Below are 10,975 nucleotides of genomic sequence, written 5' to 3' on the forward strand. Positions count from 1 at the left end.
TTTCTCTGGATGATCTGCACGTTGATATGTCAAGTACCGATGTAAGCAAGTTGCTTTTGTCTGCGTTAGAAAATATGTTACACAAGTTTCCATTCCAACCTTAATCTACAGCAGATTGTATGAGGAGATGGATGAGGCACTATATTGAAGGAAAATGCATGGAAAAGATGTAGAAAAAATCACTGTTTTATTCCTTTGACATATTTTTCCAAGAGCATCATTCTGCGTATACCTCTTAAATCTGAGGTTTTAACCTGAGCACAGCTCTGAGGGCTGAGACACTTGAGACAACGTGAGAGAAAACCACAGTACCTCCTACTACAGCACCTGTAGGTGTTTAATGTTTGTCTGAGAGAGGTGAAGTTTGGTCAGCAGCCTGTGGAAGCAGTATCCACCTTTCAAGCCACCAAGGCAGGAGACAGAGAAACCAGTGGTGGCTCCAAGAAGTGTGGTCAACTGTAGGGGCCAAAGTCCAGAAGTTGGAGAAGAGGTGGCACATCAGGGCAGATACTGAGAAAAGCTGGCAGCCTGCACTAACCAAAACAAGGAGCAATTTTCATTCATTAAGTTCAGCTTGTTTACCAGCTATTGAAGAGTTTCCCACTCCCCCAGCATGAGGACCGTTCCCGTTCTTTCAGGGATGCCCACTGCATGGTCCTGGGGATCCTGTTCTGCTGCCAAGCTGCTTGTTCAGCTTCACTGTGACTGTTAGATTGTGTGCCTGGACACATGCTAACACCCAGCATGATGGCACTTGTGAAATGTTTTCATAAAAATAGAGAAATTCATCAAAAAGCGCAGAGGCGTGAGAACAGCAATCCAGTCCTGGGGTGACAGAGGGCCTGCCTGATCCTGAAAGCATCAGCGGAGCCCTTACCCTCTCAGGACCAAGGCAGAGACAGGAACAACATCTCCCAGGATAAGAGACACAAATGAAGATCTTCATCTTTTGTAAGACAAAAAGCATCTTGTATCTTCTTGCTGTCTCTTTTGCATATAGCCAGATGCAGAGTAATTGCCTTTGTTGTTAGATGATAGACTGTCAACTTTTTTGTTTGCTAGGTAGCCTTGTGAGTGATGAGCAGGATGTTTGCACGGTTCCCCCAGTGCCTTTTTTTTTTTCCACATCCCAGTCATTTCTGAGCATAGCACTTCAGTGCACAGCAATAAGGTACAGCAGTGCCCTGACCACAAACTCAGTAACACCAGTCCTGATGTTTCTGTAGAGCCAAGTACAGAGGATGTGCAGCACACTCGTGTGCCCTGGCACAGGTGGATGTACACAGGAGGAAGGAGCAGAGGCATCCAGGGATTGAGATAAACAAATAGATAGATGTTGGGGGCTGGACTGGAAGGCTTTTGGGGTTATTTCTGTACTGATATGTTTCTGCTGTGCAAGGAGGTGCGCTGAGCACAGGTGTCTGTCCACCACCCATCGAGACCCAGTGCCAACATGGAAGCTGTCTTCTTCTCTATCAAGTGGGGGACTTTTGTGGCCAAAAGGTCTGGTAGGGGAAGAGCCCTCTCTTTGCTCCCCCGGGAACCCTCAAAACAGTGCTGGCCGAAGCCAGGGGTCCCTACCATTATCTTAGTCTGCCTTTGTTGCTGCCATCATCCCCACCTTCTCCCCAGATCGTGAACCACAGCCAGGACCTCATTATTGCTGCTCTTGCTTCCCTTCCTGGATACATTCTTAGATGGTGCTCAGTTTCCTTGCATTGCTTGTGATCCCAGGCTACACACAATCCCTCTGAAATATCCCAACAAATCACCATAAACCCACACACACTCAGATTTGGGGTGTCAGTAGACCCTTAAGAGGACTGAGTTGTTACTTGGTGGGAGAAAACTCCTTTTGCACAGTTAGGATTCTGGTCAGGGCTCCTACTTAATCATCCACCCTTCTTGAGAGACTGAGATATTTCACTGAAAAGAAAAGAAAAAGAGCCCAGATTCTGCAAGTCCCTTCACATGCCACCAAAGAAGACAGTGGTAGAGCTCAAAATGCAAACTGTGGGGTGGAGTGACAGCTCCAGAGAGAGATGCAAGGTAAACCCCAAGTAGGGATGGCTAACAGCAGGAGGAGGCGGTATGATGAAGGATTGTCTGGAACCTTCTCACCTCAAATGGAGAGCAGAAACCAACTCCTTGCAGTGGCAGTTAAAAAAAAGGTACTTTACCCTTTATTTGCATGCAGTAATTTCCCTAGCTTATGAACAGCTGTAACAGAGGTTCCACTCTAACAGGCACAGATTTCTGGGCAAGCAAGGCAATAAAAGCTGGAGCTCTCCTGCTTATAGCCCAGTTGTTTTCCAGTGTTGTCGTGCTGAGTACTGAGAAATTTCTGCCTTTAAGAGTAGCTAGAGGAGATACATTTCATTTGCATAATATCTGCAAGGAAAAGCTGCTGTCTGGATAATATTTTGTCAGTGGGGACCCTATGTAGGTTGCATTAGCCTTTTGCTAACTGACTAGCAAAGTCCTTGTAAGGGGCTATGGGGCACCAAGCAGCTGAGACACCCCATCCCCAGGCAGAGCAGCTTCCCTGGCTGCATGCACAATTACCCAGGGCTGTTATTCTAATATCATGTAGGAGCTTAGAGTTAAGGTTATGTTAACATTTAGATACTCTGTCTTGCTTTCTGGAATTTATAAGTTAGCAATAAAGAAAAACACTCAAAGAAGAGTTGTTTTCTGGCAAGATTTCCAGTGAGAAATGTATGCAGAGTTTGAAGTTGAGGAAAAATTACTTGAGTTTTGAATTATGCAAGTAAAAATGTTTTAAAATGTATTTCATCAGTTTGGATTGGTTTCACAGGAGCAATAATTGCAGTACCTGAAGTTAGAAAGTAAGGTCATTAATTGGTTTTATCACTGAATATTTTCAATTATCATTGAATAATTTCTTATATGAGGAGAATGCAGCTTAATCCAGTTACAGAGCATGGGATGTTTCTCCCTAGATTCTCTCACGTGCACTTTGTGCTGACAAGCTCTTATCTGTTGGAATAGCCCTGGCACCACCAAACAAATCATTCACACAACTGCTAGAAAGGAGAGGAGGGTGGGACAGGGATCCCTACAGCCACAGTCAAATCTGACCTGGTCAGTCAAAGCTGAGAGCCATGAGATGGAGAAGACAAGAAGCGTGTGTTCCTTCTGCTGTGGGAAAATGGCAGGTGAGTATGCATCTTCCCAGGAAACCAAAATATTTGGTTGGAATTTTCTTAGGTTTTATGGGTTTTTGTTTTATTTTTTATTTTTTAATAGTTATTGAATAGCAATAGAAAAAAAGAGGAAAGTGAGAGGTAAAGGAAATATATGAATGAAACTCGTGACATGATTGAAAAATATTTTGATTTAATAACATTTTACATTTCAGGTGTAATTCAACTGAAAACATTCACAACTTTCTTTAAAGGTGATTCAGGTGAGAAGTATTATTTTTTTTTACAATGGCAGAGACTTAAGTTTTATTACTCTTTAATGAACTGGAGTGTTTGCCACATGACTTCTAACAGACATCATCCTGTCTATGGGCAACACTGAGGATTTTGAATTCCTCACAGGGAAACTTCTAGGGAAAATTGGAGGCTAAAATTTCTCCATCTGTCTTTGTGATTCTTCCATTCATCAGGTTTTGAAAACTTAAAAACTCATCTAGCCAATGTCAGTTTGTAACAAAACAGTTTATATTTGATGTGTTCATTATTAAGTATTCACTTCATTTTGTTAGTTTGCCCCAACAAACATGGGAAGGTGAAAACATACCCTGAATTTTGCTTCTCTTGGTGTATGTGTTAGAAGATGGCTGTATAGAAAACATTACTTGTCAGTGTCTATAGAGCATTTATTGGAATATGAGGGCAGGGAAGATAAGTTTTAGACTAAAAATAGTTGTAATGTGTAAAATGTCTCCCATGACTTTAAGGGAAGTTGCTTCTGTGTAATGTTTTTATGTTTATAGCTGGAAGTTACCCGGGGTCTGTGGTTAGAAAGGGGTTATCAGGCAGAAAAATGCCTTCCGCAGGCTGGGCTGGGCAAACTGAGCATCTTGGTGGCAGCCTGAAGAGCAGTGAGAGGGAAATCCTGGCTGTGTTTAACAAGCTTTAGCCATCCTACAAAGCCCAGGAGCATTACACTACCCAGAAGGTCATTAGCTGAGTGTTTTCAGGCACTGCTTTACACAGACACCAAGACCAAATATGCTCCTAACAGAACTAAGCGTGAAACGCGGTTGGAGAGACTCCAGCAACACTGTTTTTGTCTGTGTTAGCCCACTCAAGTAAACTAAAATGTGTGGTATTTGTCCAGCCTCCCTGCACTTGGGCTGGATGCCACAAGCAGCTCGGCTGCTGGAAGTGGGCATTTTGTGGTGGGACTGCCAAGGAGCCTGGCCAGAGCTGCTGAGACTCGCCTGGGGGTCCCCACAGCCAGAAGGTATTGCTGTACATTGTGTGGTGCCTAAATAAAAAGATGGCCCTAGAAAGACGGTTATTTCCTTATCTTTCTTTTTGTTTTATATTTACAGCCTTTAAATATTTTATAACTACCCTTTCTTGCTTGCCCTTTGTCCTACTCTCCACTCATTCATTGATCCACACAACACCCAAGGTAAGGCTCTCTTTCATCGCACCAGAACTGCTCTCTGTGGTAGAACAAGGTCTATAGGAAAAAATAGGCTAAGGAAAATGTCCTCTCTCTTTCTGCCCCTTCTCACTTTCATCGCAGACACCTCTGGTTTCCAGACAGGCAGAACTTTAGGATGGTGAAGACCAGGAAATTTGGGAAGATCCTCTCAGAGAGACTCAGAGCTGGCACTGCACGGTGCTTCAGTGCTGTACTCAGCACCAAACAACCGTCCGGGGCATGTCCCACGTGCTTGCACAGATACAGCCCCTGGGCTTTCAGGACAACCTGTCTGTTGTGTTGGTGCCATTGTAGGAAAAGCTGCCGTTGAGACGAGGCACCTCCAGGAGCATCTGTGAGCTTTGGGAGCAATGCAGACTGACAGGAGAGATGCGGCCGCCTGAGGAGCAGCTGATGGCGGGTGTTCAAGAAGAGGTACGTGGGACAGATGTTTGTGTTTTGGGCAGGGATGCCAAGGAGATTAATGCTGGAAATATGGGCAGCATGGCTCAGTGGCTGCTGTTCGTTCCAAGCTGGCAGCACAGCGGGTGCCTTTCTGAGAGAGGAGCCTTCACCTGCACACCATGCTTGGGTATGGGTTGGAGGTGTTCTGTATCCCACTCCATTCAAGCAGTGTTCAATGTGGGAAGCAGCACAGCCAGGCCAGACCTCAGCATCCCAGGCTGGAGTGAGCGAACCCAACTGTCTGGGTCACTTGTTTGTTGATTTTCTTTAGGCAAAGATGTTTTACAAAATGAGAAAAACATTCCAAAGTGAGTGCTTATTTTGCAGTCAGCAGCAAAGGCTGGAGCTCCAGACATGCTGCTATGCCAGGACCTGACAATGCAATAGTAGGAGTCATAAAAATAGCACAAAGGCATGAGCTAACCTGCTCTCAAACATCTTTTTTTTTCTTTTTTTTTTTTTCCTTAATTATTAATTTAATTCCTGATGTCACTTTTCTCACCTTCATTTCACTATTTCTAGGCTGCCTTGTTATGCAATAAAATGTTGTTTCCTTCGGCTATTTGCTGTAAAAATGACTCTAAAAAACAGATTGTGAATGAAGAACAACATGTGCCAGTTCTGTCAAAAAAGGAGACGCAGCCCACAGTTTGGCAGAGATACAGGAGGAGCTCGGGACTGTGCCAAGGAGGGGGCCAAGCCCAAAATAGACCCTGGTCTGAATAGATGTGTAGTGATGCCTCTGGGCCAGGCAGCTTGAACATCTCCTGCCTGCAAACCATCTGCTTGCTTTAGACCTGCAGCGTTCCAGTTTGTGTGTATTTGCAAGGAAGGAAGGCAGGAAGGAGGGAGGGAAGGAAGGAAGGAAGAATAAGAAGGAGGGAGGGAGGGACAAACAAATGGTTATCTGTTACTGTAGGGACAGAATAATTTCTGCAGTAACACACTGCTATTTCAGAAAGCTGCTGTTGTAGAGAAAAGCTTCCCTATTAAAAGCATCAGACAAGCTATTTTTACTTGCATCTTCTCATTGTTCCTCAAAATCACACTGATGACATCTCATTCTCATACAAAGCACATACAGTGAACACCTTGCTTTCTCTCTATCCTGTATATAGTAAATAGTAAGCTTTTCCAGACCTGTCCCCCTAATGCCTCTACTAGCTCTTTCCTGGATCCCCTAAAATACTACATTTTTCAGCACTGTGCAATTGAGACTGGCTGCCTCCAGAATCTTTGGTGACCTATGCATTCTTCTTCTCACCTCTCTGAGCCTTCGGCATATTCAATGGCTCCTCTGCACAACCTTCAGCAGCCCTGGGCTCTTCTAAGGCTTTCCTCATCTCTCTGAACACACCTCTGTGATTGTCTCATCCATTATCTTGTAGCCTTTGTCTCTCTGTTTTCCTACTTGACTTCATTAACTTATTCTAAACACTGCCCCTGTAAGACCTAAGTCCTTCGGTTACTCCGACATGTTCTTTGGACAAATTCCAGAGCTACTATGGCATCATTTTAATGCTGTGTGTACTGCACACACACCAGGCAGCTCTCTGTGCAAAGACAGCGAGGACCAGACCTTCTATGCATGCCCTGACCAGAGCTTTGCTACCTGGCCTGTGAGACCTTGTTTCACATGACAAAGATCAACCCAACCTATTCACATGAGCCATGAGACTAGACCCTATATTGCCTGTCTAGTGAAGCAGGATAACAAATTACCCCTCTGCAAGCACTTCAGTCTTGCCCAGGACCTCTTGAGATGTCCTTGAGATGTCAGTGATCTACAAATCACATGCAAAAGAGCTGTATCTGTACTGGTCCTGGGACTGCCCTCTAGAGGCAAAGCCAGCTGGCCTGGTGGCTGACAGGTCTCCAAAACTGAAGCCATTTGGGAGCTATCCTTGATAAAGAACTAGGAATAGTACAGGACAGTCAAGTTGCAGCGCTCAGGGATGTTCCCTAGCCTGTTTAATTTACTGAGAGGTGTAGCCATGCTTTCTTTGCTATCATGCATTACAAAGATATTCGGCCTGTCTGTGCCCTTCCTCATGCCTTCATCACTTCTCACAGCAGACTTGCACTTTCTGTCCTTCCAGCCCCCTTTCATCTTCATGCGTTTGTCTCCAGACCATATCTTCCTCACATGAGCAACGCTGTTTTCCTCCCTGCAACCCCTCCCAGGTACTTTTTCCCTGTCTCCACTTTGCAGGCACTGTTCTGAAGGTAGCCTTTAGTGAGCTCCTCTCTGCTGCCCAGGGGAAGGCCGTGCTCCCAGCATGTGAGAGGCCAGGTGGGAACCTGGAGAAGGTCTCACTCCAAAGGCTTGGATCAGCACAAGCTTTCCAGTCAGCAGCTCTGTCTTTGTTTATTGCATATCCAAGGCTCTTTCTGATGTTCTGTCACAGGGGTGAACCTTGCCTTGGGCGTGATCTGCTTCTCAATTTCTAACAGTGTGTGAGCACTGTCGGCCCACCAGCCAGCACTCCCACCGAGAGGGCGATGCCCTTGGCAGGTTGTTGTGCCAATGCTTCAGCAACACATGCATGATCCTGTGTCGCTGGTGAGTCCCAACAAACCTCATCACACAGCCTTGTGAACCAGGCGTGACCTTCATGCTGACCTCCTCTGCTCCACATAGCAATAACACGCTGACCCTTCAGAGCAGTTTAGCATCAAATGAACAAACTGACCTGAGTTACAGGGGCTACCTTGCCTTTACATTTCATCTGTTATGGCTGAAGCTAAGAGTTAGAGCCCCAGGCAGGTTGCAGTGGCTCTCCAGCAGCCACACAGCACTTTGTCAGTCCCAGGAAGCATCTTGTAGTGGTGTTCTGCTGGCTGGACGACCTGCTGCTCCCCCTTGCAATGGCTGGGGCACTGTGATTCATAGCACTTTCCTCAGAGAATCCATCTCAAAACACACAAATGGATTTTTACTTCTTTTATAGGATCATTTTTCCAATTGAAAGCATGGAACAAGGCACAGCATCCAAAATCAGCTGTGAAAAAATGCATGTTTTTTTTTTTTTTTCTTACAGAGTTTCATTTATCTTTGATGAAAAATAGAGGGCACAGGGAAAAAGAAGGCTAATGCTTCAGGTTTTTTTTCCACCATGAGCCCAACACTGGAGCAATTCTACAACAACATGACAGTCTGTTCTTGTAGTAGGAGAAGGGAGAGAATTTAGAAGACAAATGAGCATCACATGCAAAATAACTACAGAAGTAGTTATTGTATTTGGGCAAAGTTCTAAGGTAGAAACCAACAGAATTAGTACTGTCACACTTTTCAAGATGTGGCTATACACTGGTATAAATAAATAAATAAATGGGAACAACTGTAACACTTGAACCTTCATCCTAGTTGAAATCTATTGTTCAGAAGCCCGTGGGCAGTGGGGCTTGGATCTGGGTTCATCTTGAGGAGACTTCCAAAGCATTTCACTGTTTTTGCTTGATTGTGTATTGCTGCCATTTGTGTTGGAGCAACTGACTTATGCGACTGTTAAGGTGCTTCTGCTGGGATTAGTGTCCTTGCACATCCATCTTGTCTAATGACAAAGTTTATGGCTAGCTCATTACAGTTATTTCAGTAATTTCCAGTGAATCATTGTTATGGATGGGGTATAAACTGCTGACACTGACTTGTGATACTGCCAAGAAACAGTTACGCTCCATTATAAACTCTTGTAGCTGAAATAACAGTGGCTTCTCTAGCACAACTCTCTAACACAAAATGGCATGTTAATGAAGAAATGTCACTGGCTGTTTTTCCTGAAGGTTTATGTCAATGTGAAGGAAAGGTGGAAGGTTGTAGGTCCCAGAACAAGCTAAAAAGGAAATCATCAGGGAAGGCAATTGACTGACAGAGGATTGAAACTCAGATCAAATAAATGGTTAATTGCTATTTGATATATTCTATGTACAGAAAGAGTTTCATTACTATTAATAAATACACAGAATGGTTCAACGTTAAAACTTCACAATAAGATCATTTTTAACAGCAATAATATTTAGGAGACCGGAGCCTGTGCTTTGTACTTTGAAGTTATAGCAGGCTGATTTCCTTGGACATTGGGTTCCTGGAAAAGTCTTACCTTAATCAAAAAGATGAGGGCAGTCAGTGAAAGAGAAAAACACCCATGTGGGCATTTGCTTGGCACATGTCTTGGGAGGATTTCAGAGCAACACATTCACAATCATATCCCAAAGCATAGGACCTGCATTGATTTTTTTTTCTCTTCATCCATTTAATCAACCCAAATGTAGCTTCAGAGCTGAGTAATATTCTCCAGGTTACATTTCCCTTTCTTTCTTCACCTTATGGCCCTCTTGACACAGTGAAAACTTTTTGAGCAAAGTCATCATTAAATACAAGCACCATCTATTTTATTGGAGCCTGTATTTATTTCACAGCCTCAGAGAATTGCTGGAGAAATTACTGCTAGCAGATACGACTGCAGAGACCATCCCTCGGGTACCTTTGCAAGTGCAGCTCCTCGGAAGGTTCCCGTTAACCACCTGCAGCTCAGGACCAGGTCTGGAATCCATCACCGCTCCTATCAATTTTTTAAACTTTATTTTTTTTCTCTATAACTTGTTTTTAATAAGGCACAGTTACAAAATTACTTGGTTTATGTTCCTAGGGGCTGCCAAAATGTGAGCGATTCAAGAGAGGGAGGTTGACTTTACCCCAAGGCAACCTCTCTGCAACCCCCTCCCCATACCAAAGGCTGCACTCCCCAGCTAGCTCTGCGCTCACGCCAACAGCCCGCCCTGGGGAGATTTATGTTTTCCCAAATGAAATTAAGAAAAAGCTTATTCCATGTGATGTGAAAGGCTGCATGGTCCTCCTGCACCCATTCTTTCCTTTTCTTGCTGAAGTGCCTCTCTTCATCCATTTAACCCTGGCCATCCTCAACAGGCAGCATTCATGCAGGAAAAATGCTGCAGGGACTCACTCCTGTAGTGTAAAAGCCTCCTTCTCTAGCTCAGCTTTGTATTGTTCTATATGTCTGAAGGAATAATTCGGAATGGTACAAATCTGCTATTAGATGTTAGCCAAAGTTTTCCAGCATTATTATGACACAGCACACTGAAGTGCTGATATGAATGACATAGAGCATTTGGTGATGATTGATGATTCCCAAATAAACCTTCCTGTGTAATTGTCTTCTCTGTTTAAAAAAAAGTGCTGTGGATGCTGCATTTCAGCAAAAACTGTACTAAGGGAGATCCCAGAAGCTTCTCAGATGGGTCAAGTGTGTTCTGCTGCAAACTGCTGTCTGTTGGCCTCCCTGCCAGCAAGGTTTCACCTGTGGTTAAGGCATCTTCAGTGGCCTCATGTCTCCTCCTGGATTGTATTACTGCTCAGGAAACCTCTAAGCAAACATCCATCTTAGGTGGTTCCTCAGGGTCAGTTCACCAAGATTACTTTTTTCCAAAGAAATACGCAGGAACAAAATCACCAGAACGGTAAATACTGGAAAGGATGAGCTGATTTCTGTGACCTACAACACCTGCAGCAATAGCAGTAACGGAGGCAGTTCCATGGTCGGGTAATAAAGCCCTTCTCTTGACAGAGCTTTTGTCAGAGCACAGAAAGAGGGAAGAATTAAGAACATGGTCCAGCAGCACAGTCATTGCATAGTTTTATTTTAGCATTAAAAGTCCTGTTCGCTTTACCACTTTTATGGTACATGTTATCATGGTAACTATAAGATGTTTTCTCTAACAGCTAAAAAAAAAAAAAAAAAATCTAGGTAGCAGAAAGCTTTTTCTAATGGATTAGGACAGCATTATACATGCTATCTACCAGAACATATATACTATCTAATTATATGAGATTAGAGAAAAACTATGGTAAAGAAAGGAAGCA

At 43.9% G+C, this 10,975-nt stretch overlaps 1 long non-coding RNA gene across 1 annotated transcript; it reads left to right on the forward strand.

Annotated features, from left to right (window-relative positions):
• The first annotated feature begins 3,072 nt into the window (after positions 1 to 3,072).
• LOC311426830 lies at positions 3,073 to 10,975 on the forward strand. Its single transcript, XR_014687067.1, has 3 exons — positions 3,073 to 3,179; positions 4,945 to 5,064; positions 9,514 to 10,975. It is a non-coding gene; the product is annotated as an uncharacterized lncRNA (long non-coding RNA).

This window comes from Aythya ferina (genome assembly GCF_964211825.1).
Source record: "Aythya ferina genome assembly, chromosome: 1".
NCBI classification, from domain to species: domain Eukaryota; kingdom Metazoa; phylum Chordata; class Aves; order Anseriformes; family Anatidae; genus Aythya; species Aythya ferina.